Source organism: Syngnathoides biaculeatus, chromosome 8, assembly GCF_019802595.1.
Source record: "Syngnathoides biaculeatus isolate LvHL_M chromosome 8, ASM1980259v1, whole genome shotgun sequence".
NCBI lineage: Eukaryota > Metazoa > Chordata > Actinopteri > Syngnathiformes > Syngnathidae > Syngnathoides > Syngnathoides biaculeatus.
The window spans coordinates 6066533-6090590 of record NC_084647.1 but is presented as its reverse complement, the minus strand read 5'-3'; the positions used below and the strand labels follow the sequence as shown (position 1 = coordinate 6090590).

The following is a 24058-nucleotide window of genomic DNA, read 5'->3' as shown; positions in this document are numbered from 1 at the left end:
CATACATTATGAGGATTAGGAAATATGTAATTTAAGTGAGGCGTGTTTCCCACAGACCCTAACCCACCCTAATCCTAAATTTGTTTTTGTTTGGGATGCTCATTCTTGTTACATCCGCTTATCCCGCCTTTCCAATGACGCAGGAGCCAATCACGTTGCAGTGGGGTGTGTCCTGCCGAGAAACTATGCGGGAATCCACATCTCTCGAAGAAGAAGACACAATAGGAACGATATCTTCCGGGGGAAGCCCACCCTCTTCTCTGGTATGCGTGGCGGGAATGAAACGTTCACGTTGGGTGTGTACGCAACACTGCGGTCAGGAATGCGAAACTGCGTTACGTCGGGTGCGAAATTTACTTCAAAGTTCTAGGATTATGCTTTCATTGTTCCTTCCGTTTCCTAAATGTATTTATCTACCGTAATTTCTGGACTATAAGACGCGGCTTTTGTCACACGCTTTCAACCCCGCGGCTTATGCAGTGATGCGGCTAATTTAGGCATTTTTTGGTAATGGCCGCCACGGGCGCTCGAGGAGAAAAGCTAAGAGTGAGACAGGTGGAATATATGTGTCAAGGAAGATGCAAGTTTAATGCAACTTCGCGCTTTGTGCATGAATAAAATTAGCATGAACAGACCCTCGTCATGGAAAATGCGTGAAGAAATGCACATGACGCAGCTTTCGAGTTAAAAGCAATCGAGCTGGCCGATAAAGAAGGAAACAGAGCTGCTGCACGTAAACATCACAAAAATGAATCGATGGTGAGATGCTGGAAACGGCAACGGGAAAAACTGAAAAAAAACTTTCAGAGGTAATAAAAGCAGTTGGCCTGAACCGTGTTGCTGCAGTGTCGCAGTGATTTTTACCAGTATGTTTTTATTTTTTTTTAACCAGCACTATTAGCCCTGTGCTAGCGTGTTGCTGCTGCGGTATTGCCGTGTCTCAGTGATTTTTACCGGTATGTTTTTTTTAACCGGCCCTGTTAGCGCTGTGCTAGCGTGTTGCTGCTATGTTACTGTCGCATCTCAGTGATTTTTACCAGTATGTTTTTTTTTTTTTTTAAGCCGGCCCTGTTAGCGCTGTGCTAGCGTGTTGCTGGTGTGTTACTGCCGCGTCACAGGCGCTGTTTGGAAAGAAAAGCTAAGGCATATTATTAATATTATATTATTAAAACTTTGAAAACTCTTTCTGTGTACCGTCTTTCTTTGTAAATATTATGCTTCAATATGGGCACATGCAGCTTATGAACGGGTGTGGCTTATGTGTGTACAAAATGTTTTTTTCCTTTAAAAATGTACTGGGTGAGGCTTATAATCAGGTGCGGCTTATAGTCCAGAAATTCGGTAATAGTTAGAATTACTAGGACACCAGTCATTACTACCACCACGATAGTGAGTGATAAAAAAATTACCTCGATGAAACGAGCGTTATCTTTTTATAATTATTTTGTCTTTCAGCAAAGGAATATGATAATGAATGACCATACGTGGAGGGTGTCTCCTTGGAAAAATGGACCAAAATGGCATGAAAAATGTTTAATTATGCAGCAAAATCGATCATGTAGGGAGCGACGTACGTGCTATGTGGAGCCGGGAGGAACGGCGAGTACGTCATCACAGCGTGTGCAAAACGGGCCAGTCACGAGAAACGAGTTCCACGGTTCTCGTCGCGTCGCAACTTTTTTGGGGACGCTTGTGCGGCAGGCTACGCACGAGCTACGCAGAGTTATCGCGGGGGACAACACGGAGGTCACGAAATGCAACGCGGCGCAACGGTGGGAGCGTAAAGTAGCCCTCCGAACTTCACAAGTTGCAGAACAGCAGTTGCGCACTCGCATGACAGGACACGCGCCCGGAACATGCACATTTCAACGTGACAAACAATATGATTCTATGATTCTGATGTGCACAAAGTTTACACAAACCTCCCGTCAAAAGATGTCAAGACAGCTTTGAAGAAGACACATACGAGCTGTTTTAAAAATTGTACACTTTTATCTTTTAGACCTCAGAGTATTTAGAGTACACATACACGTTTCAATAAGATACGACAGGACAAGTTGCAAATTTCTAATATCTTGTCCTGGTTTTAATCATCTAGTTTTTCAACTGTGGTATTTTGAGACTGATAAAACCTTTTTTTTTTTTTTTTTTTAAATTTCATTTTAGTAATAACTCCGGCAAAGCCAGATTTAGAGGCAAGGTATGCGGTATATCTGCACTTTGAAACACAGCATGCATACAAACAGAAATGGATTATGCCGCACGAATGTTTGGGGGGGGGGGGGGGAAGTGGCCTGCGCTTGTTTTGATATTCATATTCAGGAGCGAATGCTTGAGGTTTACAAGTGACCCAAATTCCAGGAAACCTCCAGAAGAATTCTGTTTGAAGGAAAGAACAGCATGGGGGGGTCCTATATTTTTATTATACACTCACTGGACACTTCATTAGGTACATTTTTTAAAAAAAATCTGAGATTCAAGAGCTGTACCTTTAAAATTTGCGCCAAAAGACAGTTACAGTTACATTGCTCAGCTGCAAAGCGTTGGCCTCACGGTTCTGAGGTCCCGAGTTTGCAAATTCTCCCCGCGTGCCTGCGTAGGTTTTCTCTGGGTAGGCACTCCGGCTTCCTCCCACATCCCAAACACATGCAACATTAATTGGACACTCTAAATTGCCCATAGGTGCGATTGTGAGCGCGGCTGTTTGTCTCCACGTGCCCTGCGATTGGCTGGCAACCAGTTCAGGGTGTACCCTGCCTCCTGCCCCGTTGACAGCTGGGATAGGCACCAGCACCCCCCGTGACCCTTGTGAGGATAAGCGGCTAAGAAAATGGATGGATGGATTACTCAGCTGCATGAGCAAGTCACAGTATATATTAAAAAAAAAACAAACAAAAAAAAAACTCTCACTTCTCTCAAAGTTCTTACCCTCCTGGAAAAATCGTTTGAAGCAATACCTTTTTGATAGTTTTCGTGATGACGACATGGAAATATTCAATCTGGTTAAAGTATTTCGTTAAGTTCATCAACACCAAAACTCATCCAAGCATTTCATTATAAAGCTCGTTTCGGGGAGTGGGAAATGAAAATGAAACGGGCCCACGTCAATCCACAGTTTTAACATTCCGTACTTCCCGGCCTACAGAGCGCACCTGGTTATAAGCCTCACCCAGTACATTTGTTAAGGAAATACCATTTGGTGCATACATAAGCCGCACCTGTGTAAAAGCCGCAAGTGCCCACATTCAAACACGAGATAGTTTCAAAGAAAGACGGTGCACAGATTTAACGCTAGTGCTGCCACGGTAATGTTAGCACCGACGCGCTAGTTCTGCTCCAATGCTAGCACTGCACTCACGCTAACGCCACGCTAACAAGGCCGGTTAAAAAAAAAAAAAAAACATGCCAGTAAAAATCACGGAGACATGGCAGTAAGACACTAGCGCAGCGCTAACAGGGCCGGACCGGTAAAAGTCACTTCCTCGGCACATATATTCCACCGGTCTCACTCTTACCTTTTCCGCTCGAATCCCCCCTTATGGACGTTAGAAAAATTGCACAAATTACCCGGATCGCCGCATAAACTGCTGGGTTGAAAGCATGTGAAAAAAGTCGCGGCTTATAGGCCGGAAATTACGGTTCTTGGCGTATCTCAATCTATTACTTTCTAGGATTTCATTCTCTATTCTTGGACATATAAGTTTACAGCCAAATAGTTTCACGATTATTGTAATTGTGTTGCATTGATTGGAGACTGAATTGTCCATAGGTGGGATTGTGAGCGCGACTCTCGTCTGTCTCTAAGTGCCCTGCGATTGGCCGGCAACCGAATCAGGGTGTGCCCCGCCTCCTGCCCGACGACAGCTGGGATAGGCTCCAGCGCTCCCCGCGACCCTCTTGAGGATAAGCGGCTCTAAAAATGGACAGATGGATGCAATTGTGCAATCAAATTCCAGGCGAGATTTAGTCAAACGTCGCATATTGCGTGTCTTCATTATCGTTTCAAAACCTGCGTTAAACTTCCAGCTTCAAGCTCAGCCAGAAAGTAAACTTTATTCTTATTATTTTTCCTCTTCTCGGTCTGTTACGCGGAGCCCTCGCAGGCGAGTTACAGTTGGTGCGCGCGACGCAGATTCCTGCAGGCGAGCTCCGCTGATAAATGGCGCTATCCTCAGCGGTCCGTAACTGCGCTCGGTGACGATAAATACTTGCTCAGGGTGCCGCTCGAGCGGCCACGTGCAGCAGCGGGAGGATGAGCCCCGCCTATTCTTCAGCCTTGGTGGGTTTGCCGGAGGGCTTGTTCCATCTGCTCTTATAACAAGAGGGGACTTTCCCCCATGTAGGACAACCCAAACGACGACGAGGCTCGAAATTCTTCCCGGGCCCGCCTTCGTACCAATGCGCAAAGGGGATTGTGACGGTACGCGTTAGTGTCCTGACGTGATTTGCTTAAATGTATTACATCAGTTAAATATGAGATGACACGCAGGGCTCAGAAGGAATGAATCTGGATGTATAAACACAGCCGCATCGCCTGTGATTTGATCCGTGCGTACAGTCAAAGTATTGTTACTTGACAACGTTTACGCAGCACATTCGTCAAAGCATCGGTTTGTTCGGGCCCCCGGGCGATGTGTTGACTTAAAATGTTGAGTTCTTCTATGTCATCATTTATAAACCACTTGCTGTTTTGAAAATGGTTTATGAAAAAACATGATGAAATTCCATCCATCCACCCATGCATTTTCTTTGCCGCTTATCTCGCGGGGAATGCCGGAGCGCATCCCGGCTGTCAACGGGCAGGAGGCATCGAATATTTTTGTCGCGGCAGGCAAATGTTGATTTAGATTAGAAAAATACTTTCATTCCCGGTAACTTCCCAGTAAATCCTCGGCACGGATCAGCGCCGCCGATCCACGGGAACCATTGGAGGCTGCGGCCGAGGAGCTGCCGGCAGGCGCTCGGCTACCTGTCACAATCCATCAAATCTATATGTTATTGGTGACGCTGACCTATCGAGATAGGAGCTATACGGGGATACTACTTGACTGCAACAAAAAGTGTTTTTGTTTTTTTTTTTTTTGTCTTGACTTTGATCATTTGTGGCTCAAATTAATTTGACTTCGCTCGTAGCTAATGTAGCGTGCATGCTCGCTAGTTAGCCGCCTGGGCCTCGTTACAAATACATGGGATTACTGAAGCTGACATCGTAGCTCTCTTGCTAGCACTCTAGCTCATTTTTTTCTGTTTTTATAACAGCTGACGATAATATAATTGAATGCTGTGTTTTGACCACAAGATGCATGTCAAGATGGACGTTCCATTTCCTAAGATTGAGAACAGCTTCATAGGAACAATAGCTAATGTCAATAAATTCATCTATAGCTTATTGTTAGCCTTATTATACAGATCAGCTCCTTCCTTATTCACTAAAAATAACAAAAAGATCATCGGGATTCAGTAGATATGTAATCTTTCAAAACATTTATCTTTTCCCATCACTGATTCTCTTTGGTGAATCTCTCTTACAAATATCTGAGGGATTGTAGCCTGGCTGATAAATAGCCATCTTTTTGATTATTCTACTTAGAAGAATTAGACATGAAGTTCAGATATAATCATTATGAAGATCTACAATCAAAATAATGTGGCTTTTTTTCCATCCGTTATTTTGATATATAATTTGCTTCAGTATGTTATAAGGAATTTTTCCTCTCTATGAGGATTTTTTTTTTTTTTGGTAGTTTATACAGGATGGCGGCCCGAAAAGTTGAAAAGTATCAGTCGCCCTGTTGGCGCCGCGCAAATACAAATCATTCACGTATGACAAAAGCATAAAATAATGTAATCGGTGCACGTAAATTTTTTTTTTTAAAAAACTGTAACAGATGTGATGAGGCTTCATTTCATTAGCTTCTTATTATCTAGCAAACAACAGTCCCGGAACGTGAAGTAAAATCCTTTACAGCCACAACAAAGCACTCTATTTAATGATCTTTTTTGTATAATTTTGGGAAGAAAGATCAAGACTGAAATTATTTTGTAAATACTAATGAATAAATATCATCACTCTCTTGGCTTAGTGATTGTGGCTCGGTTTGTCATGTTTCGTACGAGTAGGCAACGTGCAGTCACGCTTAAATACAGCGAAACGTCCAATATCGGATGGCAGAATATAAAGTTCAACAAAATCCCCGCAAATCCGAATCACAATTGCCTTCATTTGCCACGTATGTCGAAATCACTTGAGGAATTTAAATCTGAGCAATCACTTCAAACCATCATCACACTTTCATCACACTAGATTTCAACGTATTATGCCTCAAAATGCTCAACTTCACGATTGTTTTTTTTTTTTTTTTTTAAATTTTTGTTTTGTCTTTGTTTTCTTTGGGCACACAGGGGGGTGGCAAAGGGGGGAAATGTGCTAATTACCAGTCGGACATTGAATTAACGAACCTAATGGCCCCGTCACACCATGACGTTCTGGTCAGCGTTCGATAGCGTTTGAGGAAACTTTGGTAGTCGCCGGGATAGCGCCAGAAGAGCGTTATTTGAACGCTAGTGAACGTCAATGATCGCTGGGAATCGGCGGAGAACGCCGGTCCGGAAAAAAAAGTTTTGAACGTGCGTTCATCAACGTTTCATTTTCAACGCTGCAGAATGTTCAAGAACGTTCGTGGAAGGTTTTGCTAACGTTCGGCGAGCGTTGCACGCGTTTGGCTATCGTGAGTCAGTCGTTACTCTAGCGTTACTTGGTTGTTACTTATCGTTTGTTACCGTCGGACCGTCATCACTGGGGTGTCACATGGTATTTAGGGTCTCCAGGGGGTGTCACATGGTGCGTTACTTCTCGGACGTGCTCTTCCTCCTGGTGTTCTTTTTCCTCCAAAGACATTGCTCGTGATGAAAGAGGCTTAGCATTCTTACTAGCAGCGCTAGTTGCTGATGTCCGCGCCCTAAGTTTTTTTTATTCTCGGCGGCATGACGCTCACTGTTCTAACTCACGACAACAACTGAAGTGACGATGAACTTTCCAACGTTTTAGTGCCGGTTCCACTGTAAAAATTACACGCCAGCAAAACGCTTTTCTGTCGTTATTCACCCATTGGTCACACGCTCAAAACGCTCGTCTTACGTTGACAAATCGCTCGTCGCGCCCCAATGACGCGTTTGCACACGCTAATGGTTTTTAGGACTATCTTATTTGGTCGCCGTTACACGCTTTTCGTGCGTCAGACACACGTTAATCACACGCCAGATGTGTCATCCGCGTTTGAGAACGCTGAAAAATAGAACGATTGAAATGTTCAGAGGACGTTGAGCGGAATGTCATGGTGTGACGGAGCCATAACGTGCATGTTTTTGGAAAGCGGAGTACCGGGAGGAAAAAAAAAAAAACCCAGCCAGGCACGGCCAGAACATGCAAACTCAGCACAGGAAGGCCGGAGCCGGGATTTCGTTTGACCTCTGAACCGTGAGGCGGACGTGCTTACCGGTTGATCATCTTAATAATTCTCGGTTAATTTTAACAATGCCTAAAAAAAAAATAGCCAATATTATCTCTCTGCTATCAGTGTCAGGCGTCTTCAAAGTGGGCAGGTGATGTTACTTTTATTATAATCAATACAGCACAGAAAAGATTTGACAAAATATGGATGGCATTCTTTTTGTTTAATCGTTTATAATTTCCGAAACCCATTTGTATGGAATATAGCTCAAATTATTTATTTTTTTTAATGCTCTATTTGTGGTCAGTTGATCATTTGATTGGTTTGTAAGTAATGTTTATGTCCCCCGGGGTTCACGTTGCGTTCACGTGATGAAACGGTCCGAATGTGGCGAAATTCATCACGAGAGCCTACGTGTCATTGCTCATGTGTGTGTTTGTGTGTGTGCATCATGGATGAATGCGTAAGTGTGTATGTGTGTGTGTCATGTTTCCCATTCCCTGCAGAAGAAACGGGCATAAGAAATGTCAAGTAGCCTCTATTGACCTATTAATCTTCATGCCTCACTGGTGGTGGCCTGTGGAGATTATTTTGTCCGTTACGTGACATGATCGCTCGATCTTTCTACTCGATGCGGGCGCATGACGTGGAGCTTGCATTTTAATGCATGTAAAATAGTAATTAAATATTGCTTTTTTTCCCCTCTCTTTGTTCCTTTAACGTGTGTGATAAATGTCTTTCATATCTCTTTGGGTACATTTACATTGCAGGGCGTGATACCCAATTGAGATTTTTTTTTTTTTTGCTGAATCCAACAATTCATCCATCCATTTTCTTTGCCGCTTATCCTCACGAGGGTCGCGGGGAGTGCCGGAGCCTATCCCAGCTGTCAACGGGCCGGAAGCGAGGTAACACCCGGAACTGGTCGCCAGCCAATCGCAGGGGACATAGAGACAAATAGTCGCACTCACAATCACACCTAGGGACAATTTAGAGCGTCCAATTAATGGTGCATGGTTTTTTTTTTGGGGGGGGGGTGTGGTAGGAAACCGGAGTGCCCACCCGGAGAACACCCACGCAGGCGCGGGGAGAACATGCAAACTCCACACAGACGGGTTCGAACCCGGGTCCTCAGAACTGTGAGGCCAACGCTTTACCCGCTGATTCAACGTGCCGCCCCAACAATTCACATTGTGTCATTTTTTAACTACCTGCCGCTTCTCCATTGTTGTTTTTATATGATCATGATGACGGTATCGTAGTGTGTTTCTCTGTACCGCATTCTGTCAAAGCATTTTGTAAATGTGGATTTAAAGATGGTGTATGAATAAAGTTATTAAATATTATTGTTGTTATTATTGAAGCAATGTGGCTGCAAAGTGACACAAGGGCCAAAAAACGGACGTCACGTTGCGCATGTCGGTTTGCTCAAGACGCATTTGAAGCAATATCAAGTATTTTGTGGTGGTCCCCCATATTTTTATCAGTTCTAAAGCATTGTCTTTTTGCCAACGACTGCGTTCTGCTCCACTTTTGCTTTTTCGCGGTGGTCCGTTTTGTGGAAAGATCGCAATGATTTTGGGCTTTCGATAATGTACAACACGGGTCGGATCAGTGCAAAAAAGCGTGTCGGGACTGTAGACCCATCAGATGGATAACCGATTTATTGCCTCAAATGAAAGAGGCTTTGCTCGGATTTGATAAAACTGGATTTGTACTCTTCACATTGACGTGAAAAAAATATATTTCGCATGGTACAAAAAAATGAATAAATCTGGACTGACCTGCAATGTGAACGTAGCCTTTTTTTCGCATGCATACCGTAAAAAAAAAAACCCCTGAAACTCCAAATATACTGGATTGGTGACCCAGTGGGTCAGCTGGTAAAGCATTGGCCTCACAGTTCTGAGGTTCCGGGTTCAATTCAGGACCCGCCTGTGTGGAGTTTGCATGTTCTCCCCGTGCCTGCGTGGCTTTTCTCCAGATGGGCACTCCGGTTTCCTCCCACATCCCAGAAACATGCGACATTAATTGAACACTCTAAATTGCCCATAGGTGTGATTGTGAGTGCGGCTGTTTGTCTCCATGTTGTCATGTACCATCGGTGCGGATGTGGACGCAAATGCAGGACTCCGGGACAAGGACATGACGTTAGGCGTAGTTTTATTCAAGCTGAGGTGGCACAGAAACAGTGTGACGCGGACGGCTCAACACTACACTATATTCAGTGGTGGCGATTCCTATTGTCAGTGAATGCAATTCACAAACTCAGGGCCGACAGTGCGAAGGCACTCGGAACCTGGAGGGGCGGCACCGCGCAATGAAGTCATCGAGACTCATTACCGGCAGGAAGAATTCGCCGTCGTTGTCCGAGTCAGAATCAGGCAGCCGGTCATATAAATTCAGGTCTTCCTTATAATACGAATCATAATCGTGACATGCGGGCGGTGCATGTGAGAAGGAAGAGGAGGGCGACATCACGGAGCCTGCCCGGATTGGATATACTTGGCATCATCCCTGGCAACGTCGAGTCTTTCCTCCTGGGTCCTGTAATGGGCAGTTCGTTCGTTTCCGCACATGGTAGCACAGTGCTACTCACTAACTCAGGACCAGTTCGTTGTGTTTGTCGTGCTCCTGAAATAAAACCCACTGGACATAATGCCGTTGTCTCGGAGTCATGCATTTGAGTCCTCCCCCGCACCGATGGCACGTGACACATGTGCCCTGCGACTGGCTGGCAACCGGTTCAGGGTGTACCCCGCCTGCTGCCCGTTGACAGCTGGGATAGGCTCCGGCACTCCCCGCGAGCCTTGTGAGGATAAGCAGCAATTGGATGGATTTACTGGATTGTTGGTGATCTGGGGCTTCTCCTATCTGGCTCCAGGTGAAAGGTGGATTGCACCCTGAACTGGACCCCAGCCAATCTCAGGGCACATGGTTTATAAACGCCAGATGATAATTCATACTCACGTGGTCTCCCTATAAGTGAACTGGGACCAGTACCACTCCACCGTCAGTGAGCAAATTTATGTAGGATTTTAATACACACTTTCTAATATTAAAACTGCTGAGGAGAGATGAAACTCGAAAAGTTTTACTCCCAATTAAAATATTCAAAAGCAAAATCTGAATATTTAGATTTTTACAGCTTTCATGTGGAAGCAGGTCAGTGATGTAATCTTTATTTACTTAAAAAAAAAATCCACCCCCCCCCCCAAATTCAGCCATCTTGGCCTACTTTGTATCCGTGAAGTTGATTTTTGTTTGCTCCTCTCGAGTTGTTGCCTTTACTGCCTTGTTTTGTCTCCGCTACTTTTGCCAATTTAAGGGATCAAACCGGTGAGCCGCTTCCCAAAAGCTCGTTTTCCTCACAAGTGGGTCACCGCTACCCAAACTGATAAAGAACTTGAAGCTCCACTCCACCGCGCAAACGACCAGCCCACGATGCTCTCCTATGTCTTGCTTGAAAGTGGCGTTGAAAAATTCCCCTAAAGGAGCCGTGACTCAGATGACTCGTTTTGGCTGCGCCAGCCGAGCACCTGAGGAGGAGTCATCTTTGAAAAACTCGACTGTTGAGAAATTCCCCTCAAGAACGCCGTGACGTCCACCTGATCCAACACTTTCGACCAGTCCTTGTTCTCTGACTTCATCTCCACAACTGATTATCGTGGTTTCCCCCCAAAAATGCAATGCATTAATAAGTGCTGTTCTGATTCCATGTTGTGAACATTATGATCGCACATTCACTAGAACCTCATAAAGGTCCCATATTTTGGCCATTTAGACCTTCATATAGAGCTCAGCACATTTTCCCGGCGCCATATTGCCTGTCAAAAAGAGCTGCTCGACATTGTAGGAGACATTGAACCGGAGCAGAATATTCATAAGGTCCGGAACCTGTTGTGCTATTGGTTGTCACAACAGACGAGACGGATCTTCAAAGAGGTCATTCTATGGAATACACGCTGAAAAGACCAGAAAATATCGATGGATCTCGGCAATTAAACGGGATGGATGGTGCGACAAGCAAAACACGCACATGCCTGTGTAGCCATCGTTTCATTTCAGGTGGGAATTATTCTTCCCAATCTCAAATTACCAAAAAGTAGTTCTAATGCCAAGTTGACTCATTGGAGAACAATGCGAATTAAAAAAAAAAAAAAAAAGTTTCGCAGAGAGGTTTAACGGAGGTTAATGTGTGGCCGCAGTACTCTTCCGTGTACAGAAGAGACGACTCCCTGTCCTAAATCCTAAATGTTAATGAAGGGGAGATTGCGTAAAACCAGGGGTCATTTATTAAAATATTGGTATTTAAATTGAAAAAAATCTGAGTGGGTCCATCACTATGTGGGATTTATTCTTGATTGAGAACAGATCCAACAACAAAGTATTTGTACGCGTCCAGACTTTTCTACGCTTTCAAACTTCTCCGTGTAAATCTCGACGACTTACTCACCAGATCCACGTGTAGATCCAGTTGTCCGAGACAAGCGGAAACCAATTAATAGTCAAATTCGACTTCGGCATTAAATATGGCTCCTCTATGCCAAGTGTCTCTCATTTTTCCACGTACCTTGGTTTATTATCACCTTCTAAATGTCTAACGGTATCGAATAAAACTCTGGGCGTCACGCTATAAGACATATTTTCGTTTAATCTCAAGGGAATTAGCATTGAACAATGCTTTGTTTGACCGGCCAATATGGCGATGTCACGTGATTTTATGACGAAGGTGCACAAGCTCAAAAGTGACTTTAAGATGGACTTAGTATAAAAGTGCCAATTTCATAAAAACAAAAACACCTTGGTTTTTCCCACATACAAGACTCCACTAGAAAAGAATCCACTGACAGCTACTTTTGGGTCAACCCAGTCCTGTGCCCATATTTGGACAAGACCACGCCCTTTCCTCATTGGTTGCCGAGCATTCGCAAGAGCACACGTGTTGGTTATGTCGGCGGCGTTGGCGCAAGTGCCCGCAGGGAGGCAGAACCCTTCGTTTGTGACGTAGATATGCTCGAGAAATTCATGACCAATGACCCGATTTCAGGCTTCTTGGTAGAAAAATGTCTGCAAATTAAGAATGTTTGACCAATTTTCATTTATATTTCCCGTGAGGCAGAATTGAGACAATATTAAACACGAACGACTAGAAAACGATGGTTTGGGAAAATATCTCTAAACGTCGTCTCGCCTGCCATCTCCCAGTGGATCTACACCTTCCTGACGGGCAGGAAACAGCAGGTGAAGCTGGGGGACAGCACCTCATCCACGCGCACTATCAGCACCGGGGCACCCCAAGGATCTGTCCTCTACCCTCTACTCTTCTCTATCTACACTGTTCTGTATGTCGTACCAGGGCAGCGCTGACTGATCTAGAAAAATTCCTCGTGTGTTCTACACACTTAGCCATTAAAGATGATTCTGATTCCGCTTTGTCCCCTTTAATTCAAATGCAAGTGAGTTGCTGACATTTTTCTTTTTTACAGAAGTCAAAAATTATTGACCAAATTTTCTCAATTTACAGAAAATCTTTTTATTTGAGCTACTTCGCATCAAAAAAGAAGCATGCTGACCATGCTTGTCCTTCCTATCGTTTTTAAAACACATGCTAACGTCCAAACTTGGTCAACTTGATATTGTTGCTCAAATTTTTGCTATTTACGTGTCTATTATTTTTTCTTTAGCGTGTGGGTTCCTCCTACATCCCAAAAACATGCATTAATTGGAGACTAAATGATCTGTAGGTGTGATTCTGAGCGCGATTGGTTCTTTGTTTCTGTGTGCCCTGCAATTGGATGGAAACCAGTTCCGGGTGTACCCCACCTCGTGCCCCAAAATAGCTGGGATCAGCTCCAGCACTCCCGCAACCCTTGTGAGGATAAGCGGTTAAGAAAATGGATGATTTCCCCTGGGAATGGCAGATCAAATGTGTTGAAAATGCTTCCTCGCCCATGATCCAAAGTTAATGTCTGAACAAATCCAGTTTTTGGAGATGTGAGGATTTTTCTCCTGACCCCAGCAAAGGTTACAATCATAAAGATAAGAGTGTGGAAAAAAAACAGCCACTTCCTGAAAAAGAAAGAAATGCAAATGAGCATCCAGCTCGTTGCTGTTTAATGGCTGCAAGATCGATACTGTCCCCCCCCCCCCCTCACACGCTTGGAAACGAGATTGTGTGAAGTCCATCAGCTAATTATTCTTCCGCTGTTAACTTTTAACACGGCGAAATGTTTAACAATGTCGCAATTGATATTAGATTGCTGACATTTAAAAGAAAGTACAGAACATGTTGCACCAGTCGTGGTTGTTTGACTGGCTCCACCTCCAGCCACTCAAACACAAAAGCCCCCACTTCACCTCGCCTCACAAGTGTAACATTTTACGTCACAGCTCCATCCTCGCCCCTCAGTGTCACATTCAAGTTCTCTGCTGACCTGCTGTTTTGTTTGTTCCCTCGGTGATTGTTGGTGATCACAGCCTCTTGCCTGCTCTCCGTGACAATCAGCTGGGTAGTTAAATCCCGTAGCGGAAGGAAGTCGACATCTTATGAAACTGTTTACCACCATCGGATGTTGTTAGTTGTCCTATTATCGCCTGTTTTATGTACCATAATTTCCGGCCTATAAGCCGCAAATTTTTTCCACACGCTTTCAACCCTGCGGTTTATGCAGAGATGCGGCTAATATGTGCATTTTTTTTTTTCTAACGGCTGCAAGGGGAAACTCGAGCAGGAAATGTAAGAGTGAGACCGGTGGAATATACGCGCTGAGGAAGTGACTTTTACCCACCCTGTTAGCACTGCGATAGTGTTAGCGCTGTGCTAGCGTGTTGCTGCTATGTTACCGGTGTGTCTCAGTGATATTTACGGGTAAGCTTTATTTTAACCGGCCCTGATAGCCTTAGCACTAGCGCGGCGTTAGCGCTAGCGTTAAAGTCTTTCTGTGTAGTGTCTTTCTTTGTAAATATCTCGTGTTTCAATGCGGGTTTCAATGTAAAAAAGAGATTTTTACACTGCACTTTTGTGTAGAGAGACAAGAACAATAATTACCATAATTTTCGGCCTATAAGCCGTGACTTTTTTCCACACGCTTTCAACCCTGCGGTTTATGCGGTGATGCGGCTAATTTGTGCATTTTTTCTAACGGCCGCAAGGGAGCACTCGAGCTGAAAAGGTAAGAATGAGACCGGTGGAATATATGCGCCGAGGAAGTGACTTTTACCGGTCCGGCCGTGTTAGTGCTGCGCTAGCGTGTTACTGCTGTGTCTTAGTGATTTTTACCGGTATGTTTTTTTTTTTTTTTTTAAAACAAGCCCTCTTAGCGCAGCGCAAGCGTTAGTGTTAGGGCGGCGGCGCTAGCATTAGCATGGCGGCGCTAACGTTAAACTCTCTGTGTATGTACCGTCTGTCTTTGTAAATATTTCATGTTTCAATGTGGGTTTCAATGTGGGCACTTGCGGCTTCTACCGAACTGCGGCGTATGTATCTACCAAATGGTATTAACTTAACTAATTTACTGGGTGATGCTTACAACCAGGTGCGCTCTGTAGGCCGCGAATTACGGTACTTTGTTGGTCTCGTATCCAGCTGGTTGCGCTTGCGGTCTCCTCATCCCTTGGATGCATGTCAGTACTTTCGCTGTTCCCATTCTTTAGCGTCATATTTTTTTGTTAGCATAGATTCTGTTTGTCAAATTATTTCATTAGCGTCCCTTCGGCTGCAGCTCCGTCCACCTCTGAGTTTAGTTTCAAGGCCTCGAGGTATAGAACTCTGGACCCACAGCCCACTGAGTCGTGAGTCATATGTGGGTTGATTTCAGCGTATTTGATTGCTAGAAGAGGGGCCGTGTGCGTCTGAGCTGGGGGGAAAACGCACAGACGCAAGAATGAGGACGTAAAACGATACATACAAATGAATCGCAGAGACGCCGTGTGCTCGGCGCCTGCCTACGTTCAACAAAGGGCGCCGCTGACTCAGTGGGGGCGATCCAACATCAATTTGCACAGATTCTCGCCGTCTTTATCTCCTCCTCCTCTTCTGTCTTTCCATCGATATCTTGTCCCTCATCCCCTTTTTGTGGTTCAAGCCCTCCTCTATGCACACATTGTGTTTTTTCAAGCATGAAAAGCTTAGTGGGGCGGAAGACATCTGCAATTTAAAGTCCTGCAAAGTCAAACTAAATCAAGGCCTTGCGTGGATTCACTTTTTTTTTTTTTTTTTTTGTCCATTTTGTTATGTTTCAAAGGAATTTGCTTTATTGTTGTACATTAAGAACAAAAATGCATTATTGCAATTATTCCCGTCCCTTCAGGAACACCATAGATAACTTCAAAAAGAAATACATCATAGCCCCAAAGATTCGGAACTTTCCAATGAATACTAATATATTTATTCAAAAATATGAAATTGTGTCATCTTTACTACTTTCATAGAGTACGTGTATTGTATTTTCTGGCTGCAGCTAAGGCCTTTGTATCATAACATAATCATTAAGCGAGGCTCATTTCACGCACTCTCGCTGAAGATTGGCTAATTATTAGGTTTCGCCTCCCGCCGAGACAAACACACCAGGGCACAGCTGTTAATGTTCATACACCAGTTTATTACTGTCAAAATGTCAAGAGTTTGTTTATCTGAATATTCCAATCAATAATAATAATAATAAAAAAAAGAAATCAACCCATTTATTTTCTATGCTTCCTATCCTGTTCAAGGATGCAGGGAGTTGGAGCTTATTCCATCTGACATCGAGCAAAAGGCATATTCCTGTATTTTCCGCACTATAAGGCGCACCACAATATAAGGCGCACCCTCAACGAACTGCATATCTTAAACAAAATTTTCATATATAAGGCCCACCACATTATAAGGCGCTTAGAATAGACGCTGCAGTAGATGCTGGGGTTACGTGATGCATCCAAAGGCTCGATATCGATCCATATATAAGGCGCACCGGATTATAAGGCACACCGTCGGCTTTTGGGAGAATTAAAGGTGCGTCTTATAGCGCGGAAAATACGCTACACCTGGGACTTCTTCCCACTCGATCCGATATCATATCAAGTACGCATCTAAAAATGAACATCCATTCACACTTAAGTCAGCAGAGTGAAAAATTAACACAAATGCTCGTAATAATAAAAGCTGAATACTTTGGGCAGGAGTACCGGTAGTAGTCCCGATACTTGGCCCAGTTACTTTAAAAGGAGACCGTTGCAAAGTACAGTATTGATGAATCCACATGTATTTCATGCTATGTCCAAAAAAAGTCTGTTTTGATGAAGATGCTGCACTGTTTCCGTCCCAACAGGTTCTTAAGGTTGGCGCTCTCAAAGTCATCCAAGCGTGCCGTTTATGGGAATTATTTTTGCGGCGCTGAGCTGTCCGTGTCTTGGAAACGTGAAGAATTAAGATTCATGAGGAATTAATGGGTCTAATCAAACCCTCATTGATTCATTAATTGATTGAGAGCTGTGGTTAATACGTTTGCCCATGCAGCGAACGTCTCTTTGTCGGCTTTAGTTTCCTTCTTCTATTTAATATCAAATCCCCAGTGTGACTCCACTCTTTCTTTCTCAGCTTCCATTGGTCCCCCCACCCCCGCCACACCATTGTTACATTTCATTTTTTTGCGTCTTCCGAGTTATACTTCTCCGCTTTCTCTGCTATCTCCCGGCATTCCTCTCCTTTAATCCTCGTTGCACAGTGGCCCATTTAGTCACGTTTCAACTTTAACAAAGAGAGGACCAATTAGGAAGGTGACTTCCTGCCCTGTAAATGATATACGTGGTCCACAATTTTCTGTCCATCCTTCCGTCCATTATCTACCGCTTTTTCGGGTCGGATCGCGGGTGTAGCTTCAGCAGGGATACCCAGACTTCCCGTTCCCCAGCCACTTCTTCCAGCTCTTCCGGAGGGATCTCGAGGCGTTCCCAAGCCAGTCGAAACCTGTAGTCTATCCAGCGTATCCTGGATCGTCCTCGGGGTCTTTTTCTGGTGGGACCTGCCCGGAACACCAGGGAAGTGTCCGAGAGGCATCCGAATCAGATCCCCCAGCCACCTCATCCGGCACCTCTCAATGCCGAGGAGCAGCGGCTCGACATTCAGCCCCTCCCGGATGACCGAGCTTCTCACCCGTTCTCTAAGGGAGAGCCCGGACACCCTGCGGAGGAAACTCATTTCGGTTGCTTGTATCGGGATCTTGTTCTTCCGGTCACGACCCACAGCCCATAGTCTGCTACTTATCCTGTTCAGCTTGGTACACCAGAATTGTGTCAGAATTTGAGGGTTTTCTTGGGGTCTTGGAGGTAATGGACCTGAAAGCAGGAAGGGAAGCAGGTAGGCACGGCAGAAGAGCAAGAGTCTCGATCAAGCAATTATTTATTTTGAAAAAAAGCAAGGCCAGTTCAATAATTTAAAACCAACTTGATCCAGACTGACAGAAAAAAAGGGAACTAAATGCACAAACTGACGAGACAAGAAGGCACACCTGGACATCACCGAGGTGGCTGGAGGGATCTGATTGGCAGACGCGAGGGACGGAGTTAATGAGAACAGGTGCACCGCAGACCACCATGCACACTCGCATCGACAGCAATGAACAATTTCTTTAATTGAGCACACGGGTTCACGTGCGGAGCGTTTTGGGAATGCGGGAGTCCTCACATAGGTGGCTGAAGATCTTTTACGAGTAATGAACACGGGAATCTCATAAAAGTCTTACTTGACCTCATCGCAACCTTTGCTACAAAATCATCACTGTACCACAAGAGCGCTTTGAAAAGTGGATCGCTATTAAAGGTTTTGAACTCCCTTGATTTCAATCTACCTCTCAGAGAGGACACACAATGCAATTCATGGTAATGTGGACTTCTCAGGTTTTGTAAATGTTACTTGCGGAGTCCCCGAGGGATCGGGACTCGGCCTTTGACTGTTCAGTATCTAGACGCTGCCATTTGGAGATATTTTGGGTAAATATGACATTATCTCTCACAATATTCAGTGCTACACGCCTTTAGAGCTAACTAATTTACATATTTGCTGTAACATAGAAGCATGTTGTGCTAAAATTTAAAAAAAAAAAATGTGTGAAAACTGGAATGCTGGTTACTGGTTCTGCCAGACAGGCACCACTCTTCTCGTTCTTTTCCTTTCGGCTTGTCCTGTTTGGGGTTGCCACACCATCCATCTTAGCCTATCTCGTGCATCTTCCTCTCTAACACCCGCTGTCCTCGTGTCTTCCCTCACAACATAAATCGACCTTTTCTTTGGTCTTCCTCTCGCTCTCTTCCCTGGTAGCTCCATCCTTACCATCCTCCGACCAATATACTCACTCTCTCGCCGCTGGACATGTCCAAACCATCGAAGTCTGCTCTCTCGAACCTTATCTCCAAAACATCCAACCTTGGCTGTCCCTCTAATGAGCTCATTTCTAATCCTATCCAACCTGCTCGCTCCGAGCGAGAACCTCGACATCTTCATTTCTGCCACCTCCAGTTCCGCTTCCTGTCGTCTCTTCAGCGCCGCCGTCTCTAATCCGTACATCATGGCCGGCCTCGCCACTGTTTTATAAACTCTGCCCTTCATCCTAGCGGAGACTCTTCTGTCATATAACGCAGCAGACAGGCTCCACTCTGCATTTTGATAAAAGAAGCATTACCCAAAGTGACTCAGCAAAGAATCTGGCTGTTATCTTTGATTCATTTCTCAGCCTTCAACTACCCATTACAGACATTACAAGAATTACATCCCCCCCCCCCCATCTCTGCAATATTGCTAAAATACAGCCCATTTAATTCCCAGAGTTACGGACAGCATAATTTATGCATTAATGGCATCTCACCTTGACTTTTTTTTAATGGGTAGTTTTCTATCATTCCCATATTTAATTCCAAAAGACTCCATTCGCGTAAAATGTTGCAGCGAGGCTAACACAGTAAAGTTGGATCACATTACCCCGATCCGCCTGAGGTGTGAGTTTAAGGTCTTGCAATCGACCCATAAAATAATACATGGCACTTTTCTGTCGTACTGACTTGGCGGTACCTTGCGTCCCATCCCTACCTGACATGACTCATCATTATGAGAAGATGCGTTTTGACTTTGTTCATCGTCTTCCTGGGCGCCATCATTGTGTACTACATGGTAGCATGAACATGAATCAAATCGGTTGAATCATAGCGGTGCATCTGTACTTGGGGCAACTAATTGGTGTTATTTACCGCTGCCAGCGAGCCTGTAAAATACAGTAAGAGCACCGGTAAAACAACCTAATGAGCGTTGTTGCTAGACAGAAGGCAAAGAGTGGCGTTAGTATAATAGCGATCGGAACCACAGCATTTTCCGGAACGGTCTTTATCTCTCGGGTAGAAGCAAAGACCAAATTGCACTGCGCATATAAATGAACTGCATGGAAAAGCTTGGAACTTTTACAACATACTTGAATGAAAAACACTTTACCGTGGAATTAATTTGCTGGTTGACGACCATTAAAAAAACTGATAAAAGCTGAACCCCGAGACCCACTTTGAGTCCCGCAGTTGACCTAAATGGCGCAGCGATCAAAAGTAATATTCAAACAAAACAGCAGCACAGGAATACAGTATAATATTGACTTTTTGGATCGACAGCGGCCACTCCGGTTTACGTCGACTGCGTTGTAAACAATCGACAGTCATGGATACTTGTTTACTCCGATGCCCGTGGATGTGCATGTCTGTAGTGTGCCAGCAGTTCTCGCTTGTCAGCGCGCGGACCTCAGAGGTTCCCCGTTGACGTGCGCTCGGAAAATTTACCCTGCGGCTCTTTTACGGAACAGCTGCTCTGGCCTCAGAGGCTCCGCCTCATCCCATCCCTCGCTAGACCTTTCAGTCTGTCTGTCACGTAGCTCATCCGGAGACATTCGCTCAATCAAGCTCGTGTTCTCGGCCTCCAATCTCCGAAGGAATCTACGTGGACTTGCACCTGACCGCCTCCCAGACATCATTACGCCACCTAAGCCTGCGTGACCTCTACATTCTCTCCATTTTAATCTCATTCTTCACAGATCCCAGCCTGAGGGACGTTTTCTACTTCGTGACCCTTTTTCACATTCGTCACAATATAGACGCGTCGGTTCAAGCAATACCTCATTTGACAAATCCCTTCTGACATGATTTCAACATCGTAAAGACGTATTGCAATATATGCGCCTTGACGACGACTGATCCATTTGTCATTTACTCGATATGTAATACGTTAATTAATTTTATGGATGGCGGGATTACAATAGTCCAGTGTTAGGCACAGATTCTACATTTACTGATTAGCACTAAAGATTAATGTACCATCATTTTTGGCCTATAAACTTTTTTCATATGCTTTCTACCCTGCTTCTTATGCAGTGATGCGGCTAATTTTTCCTAACGGCCGCAAGGGGGCACTCAAGTGGCAAAGTTAAGATTGAGACTGGTGGAATATATGTGCCCAGGAAGTGACTTTTACCGGTATGTTTCTTTTTGTTACTGCGTAGGTTAGCTGTGTGCTAGCGTGTTGCTGCCGTGTCTTTGACTTTTACCGGTATGTTTTTTTTTTTTAACTGGCCCTGTTAGCGCCGCTAGCCTTAGCGCTGTGCTAGCGCATTGCAGCTGTGTTACTGCCGCGTCTCGGTGATTTAGGTATGCTTTTTTTTTTTTTTTAATCCGGCCCAGTTAGTGCTGTGCTACCGTGTTGCTACTGTGGAGCTGCCACGGCTGTTTTTTTCTTTTTTTTTTTTTTTAAACAACCCTGTTCATGCTACCATGTTGGTGGTATGTTAAGCTAAGCTAACGTATTAAAACTTTGAAAACTTTCTGTGTACTGTCTTTCTTTGTAAATATCTCGTGTTTCAATGCGGGCACTTCCGGGTTTTACACAGATGCGGCTTATGTATGTACCAAATGGTATTTCCTTGACAAATGTACTGGGTGAGGCTTATAATCAGGTGCGCTCTGTAGGCCAGAAATTACGGTATATGAGAGGTTTGCTCTGGGTTCCTAACAAAACTGATGTCGTTACAGAATTTTATTCGTTCTGTATGGAAAACCAATTTGAAAGTAAAATGTTTGGGGCGATTCAACCATGACCACGATAGACTGATCGGGAGTATTTCGTAATCATTGATAATGAAACCGATAAAATGTTGTTGTAGAGGAAAATGCACATCTGACTGAACTTTTGCAACCATATAAAAAAAAAGACGACAAGTGATCCGTGCAGTGATCAACATTGAGATTAAAAACTGCATCGATGCTGGCAGGTCTCCACGTATGTGACAAAAAAAAGTGTCAGACCTCGACCAGAATGTGAAAAATGAAGCGGAAAGGAATATACTGGCAATATGATTTTCAGGTTTCACCATTTTTTTTTTAGCAAAACCTTTGTTAGTCCAGTCGCCTGGGCTATGTACATGAGATTTGAATTAGGTATAGAACGGAGGTGAATCGTGACGATGGATAATTTTTTATTTAATACAGGACGGGAGCCCAAGATAATGATAAAAAGGGAGCAAAGCTTGAGCTGAAGCAATGGAAGTGACAAGCTTTCTCCCATATTCTGCCAAAAAAAAAAAAAAAAAAAGTTCCTATCGCTCACTCTTAAGTCCCTGTGCTTTTTATGATATTGAACGCCACTTCCTGCTTCAGGTTATTAGTAGCCTCTTCTAAATCTCCACTTCCTGTCCTCTCTCTCTGTAATCTCACTCTCGCCGTGTTTCTGACAAACTCCTCTCCCCATCTCCACTCTCGCCTCTTCCTCTTTAGATTTTTAATGAGTCTAAATTTAGCTCGATACGAGGAATGTTTTTTTTTTTTTTTTTTTTACCTTCAGCTGCATTCACCTGTCACCTTGGACATTTCCCCCCCATCCGTGCCTGATGCATTAAGTAGAACTCAAATGAGCCGGACTTTCTGGTCTTCGAGCGATAAACACGCGTATTCCATCAGGCACCTCCGCATTTAGCCAGTGTTTGCGATTTTTGCGGCCGCATCGGGCGGCGGTTCAAGGGCGGGCGCGCTTTGTTAAAGGGACATCGTTCGTTAATTAGTTCATTTTCTACCACTTATCCCCTGCGGGGTCACAGGTGAGAGAAAGCCTTTTACATTGTGGAATGATCACCATTTCGAGCCCATTTTCGGGGGGTGCACTACTCAAGCGCCCTTAAATTAAACCCCAGCACTCCTATCATCCATCCATCCAGTTTCTTTGCCGTTTATCCTCACGAGGATCGTGGGGTGTGCTGGAGCCTATCCCAGCTGTCAAACGGGCAGGAGGCGGGGTACACCCTGAACAGGTTGCAAGCCAATCACAGGTTCCGAGCGCCTTGGCCCTGTCAGCCCTGAGTTTGTGAGTTGCATTCACTGACAGTAGGAATCTCCACCACTGAAAATAGTGTAGTGTTGAGCCATCCTCATCACATTGATTCTTGAATAAAACCACGCCTAACGTCATGTCCTCGTCCCGGAGTCCTGCATTTGGGTCCACCCCCGCACCGGTGGCACGTGGCAACATGGAGACAAACAGTCGCACTCACAATCACACCTAGGGGCAATTTTGAGTGTCCAATTGCATGTTGCATGTTTTTGGGATGTGGGAGGAAACCGGAGTGCCCAGAAGAAAACCACGCAGGCACGGAGAGAACTTTTTTACTCATGTAAAAAAAAAAAAATAAAAACGATGTTTAGGGAGTCATGGGAAACTCCACACAGATGGGGCCAGGATTGAACCCAGGTCCTCAGAACTGTGAGGCCGACGCTTCACCAGCTGAGCCACCGTGCTGCCCCACTCCTATCATTTGAGGGATTTTATTTTGGGCTAGAAAATTGCAAAAGCATACCGTACTGGGTTGAAACGTAATATTTTGACAACACTCCCTTTTCTGCAAAAAAAAATGTTCCACGCAGTTCCTCCCACTTCTCCCTAAATTGGATTTGCGCATGCTATCTGCACGGAATGTACCTGGCTTCATTGAGGATATGTGGAACGTTTAACTTCTACCACGCGCTCAATAGCAAGACGCGACTGTATGAATATTTGACCAGTAATTAACGCGCGACCTTGCCCTAGAATTAACATTATATAGTGCTTACACACTGTATAATAATAATAAAAAAAAAAAAAATCTCACTTGTGTCAGAGAGTGCACTACATCCCAGGGGAGCTGCACAACTATTCCAGCTGAGACCGGTTGAGCGGCAGGCCAGCAGTCAATCGCGGCGCACATATAGACAACCACTTCCCCCCACATTCGCACGTTTAGACTATTAAGGGCAATCGATGAAGCGCACATGTGCGTTTTTTCCTATATGGGAGACAAAATGCGCACCAGCGCAAGAGTGCAAACTTTCACACGGAGCGGAGACGAAATTCGACCCCGACCTCAGGAACTGTGATGAAACGCTAAATAAATACAATTGTGCAGATAAAACCAAGGGTCTGTATGGCCTACAGTGGATACAAGTCTACACACCCCTGTTCAAAGGAGAGAAAAGCCTTCAGGAACAGCTGTTTTGTTTTTTTATGGGGTATTAATCAGAGACATTTTCAATGTTGGCACCTGCGTGCTGAATCTCATTTAACATATCTTTCAATG

At 44.5% G+C, this 24058-nt stretch overlaps 1 long non-coding RNA gene across 1 annotated transcript in view; it reads right to left on the bottom strand.

Moving 5' to 3' along the window:
• Positions 1 to 16142: 16142 nt before the first annotated feature.
• LOC133504504 (uncharacterized) overlaps positions 16143 to 24058 on the bottom strand; it is a 179173-nt gene continuing 171257 nt past the window's right edge. Inside the window, exon 4 of the long non-coding RNA XR_009795995.1 lies at positions 16143 to 17768. This is a non-coding gene — a long non-coding RNA (uncharacterized LOC133504504). The remainder of the gene's footprint in view (positions 17769 to 24058) is intronic.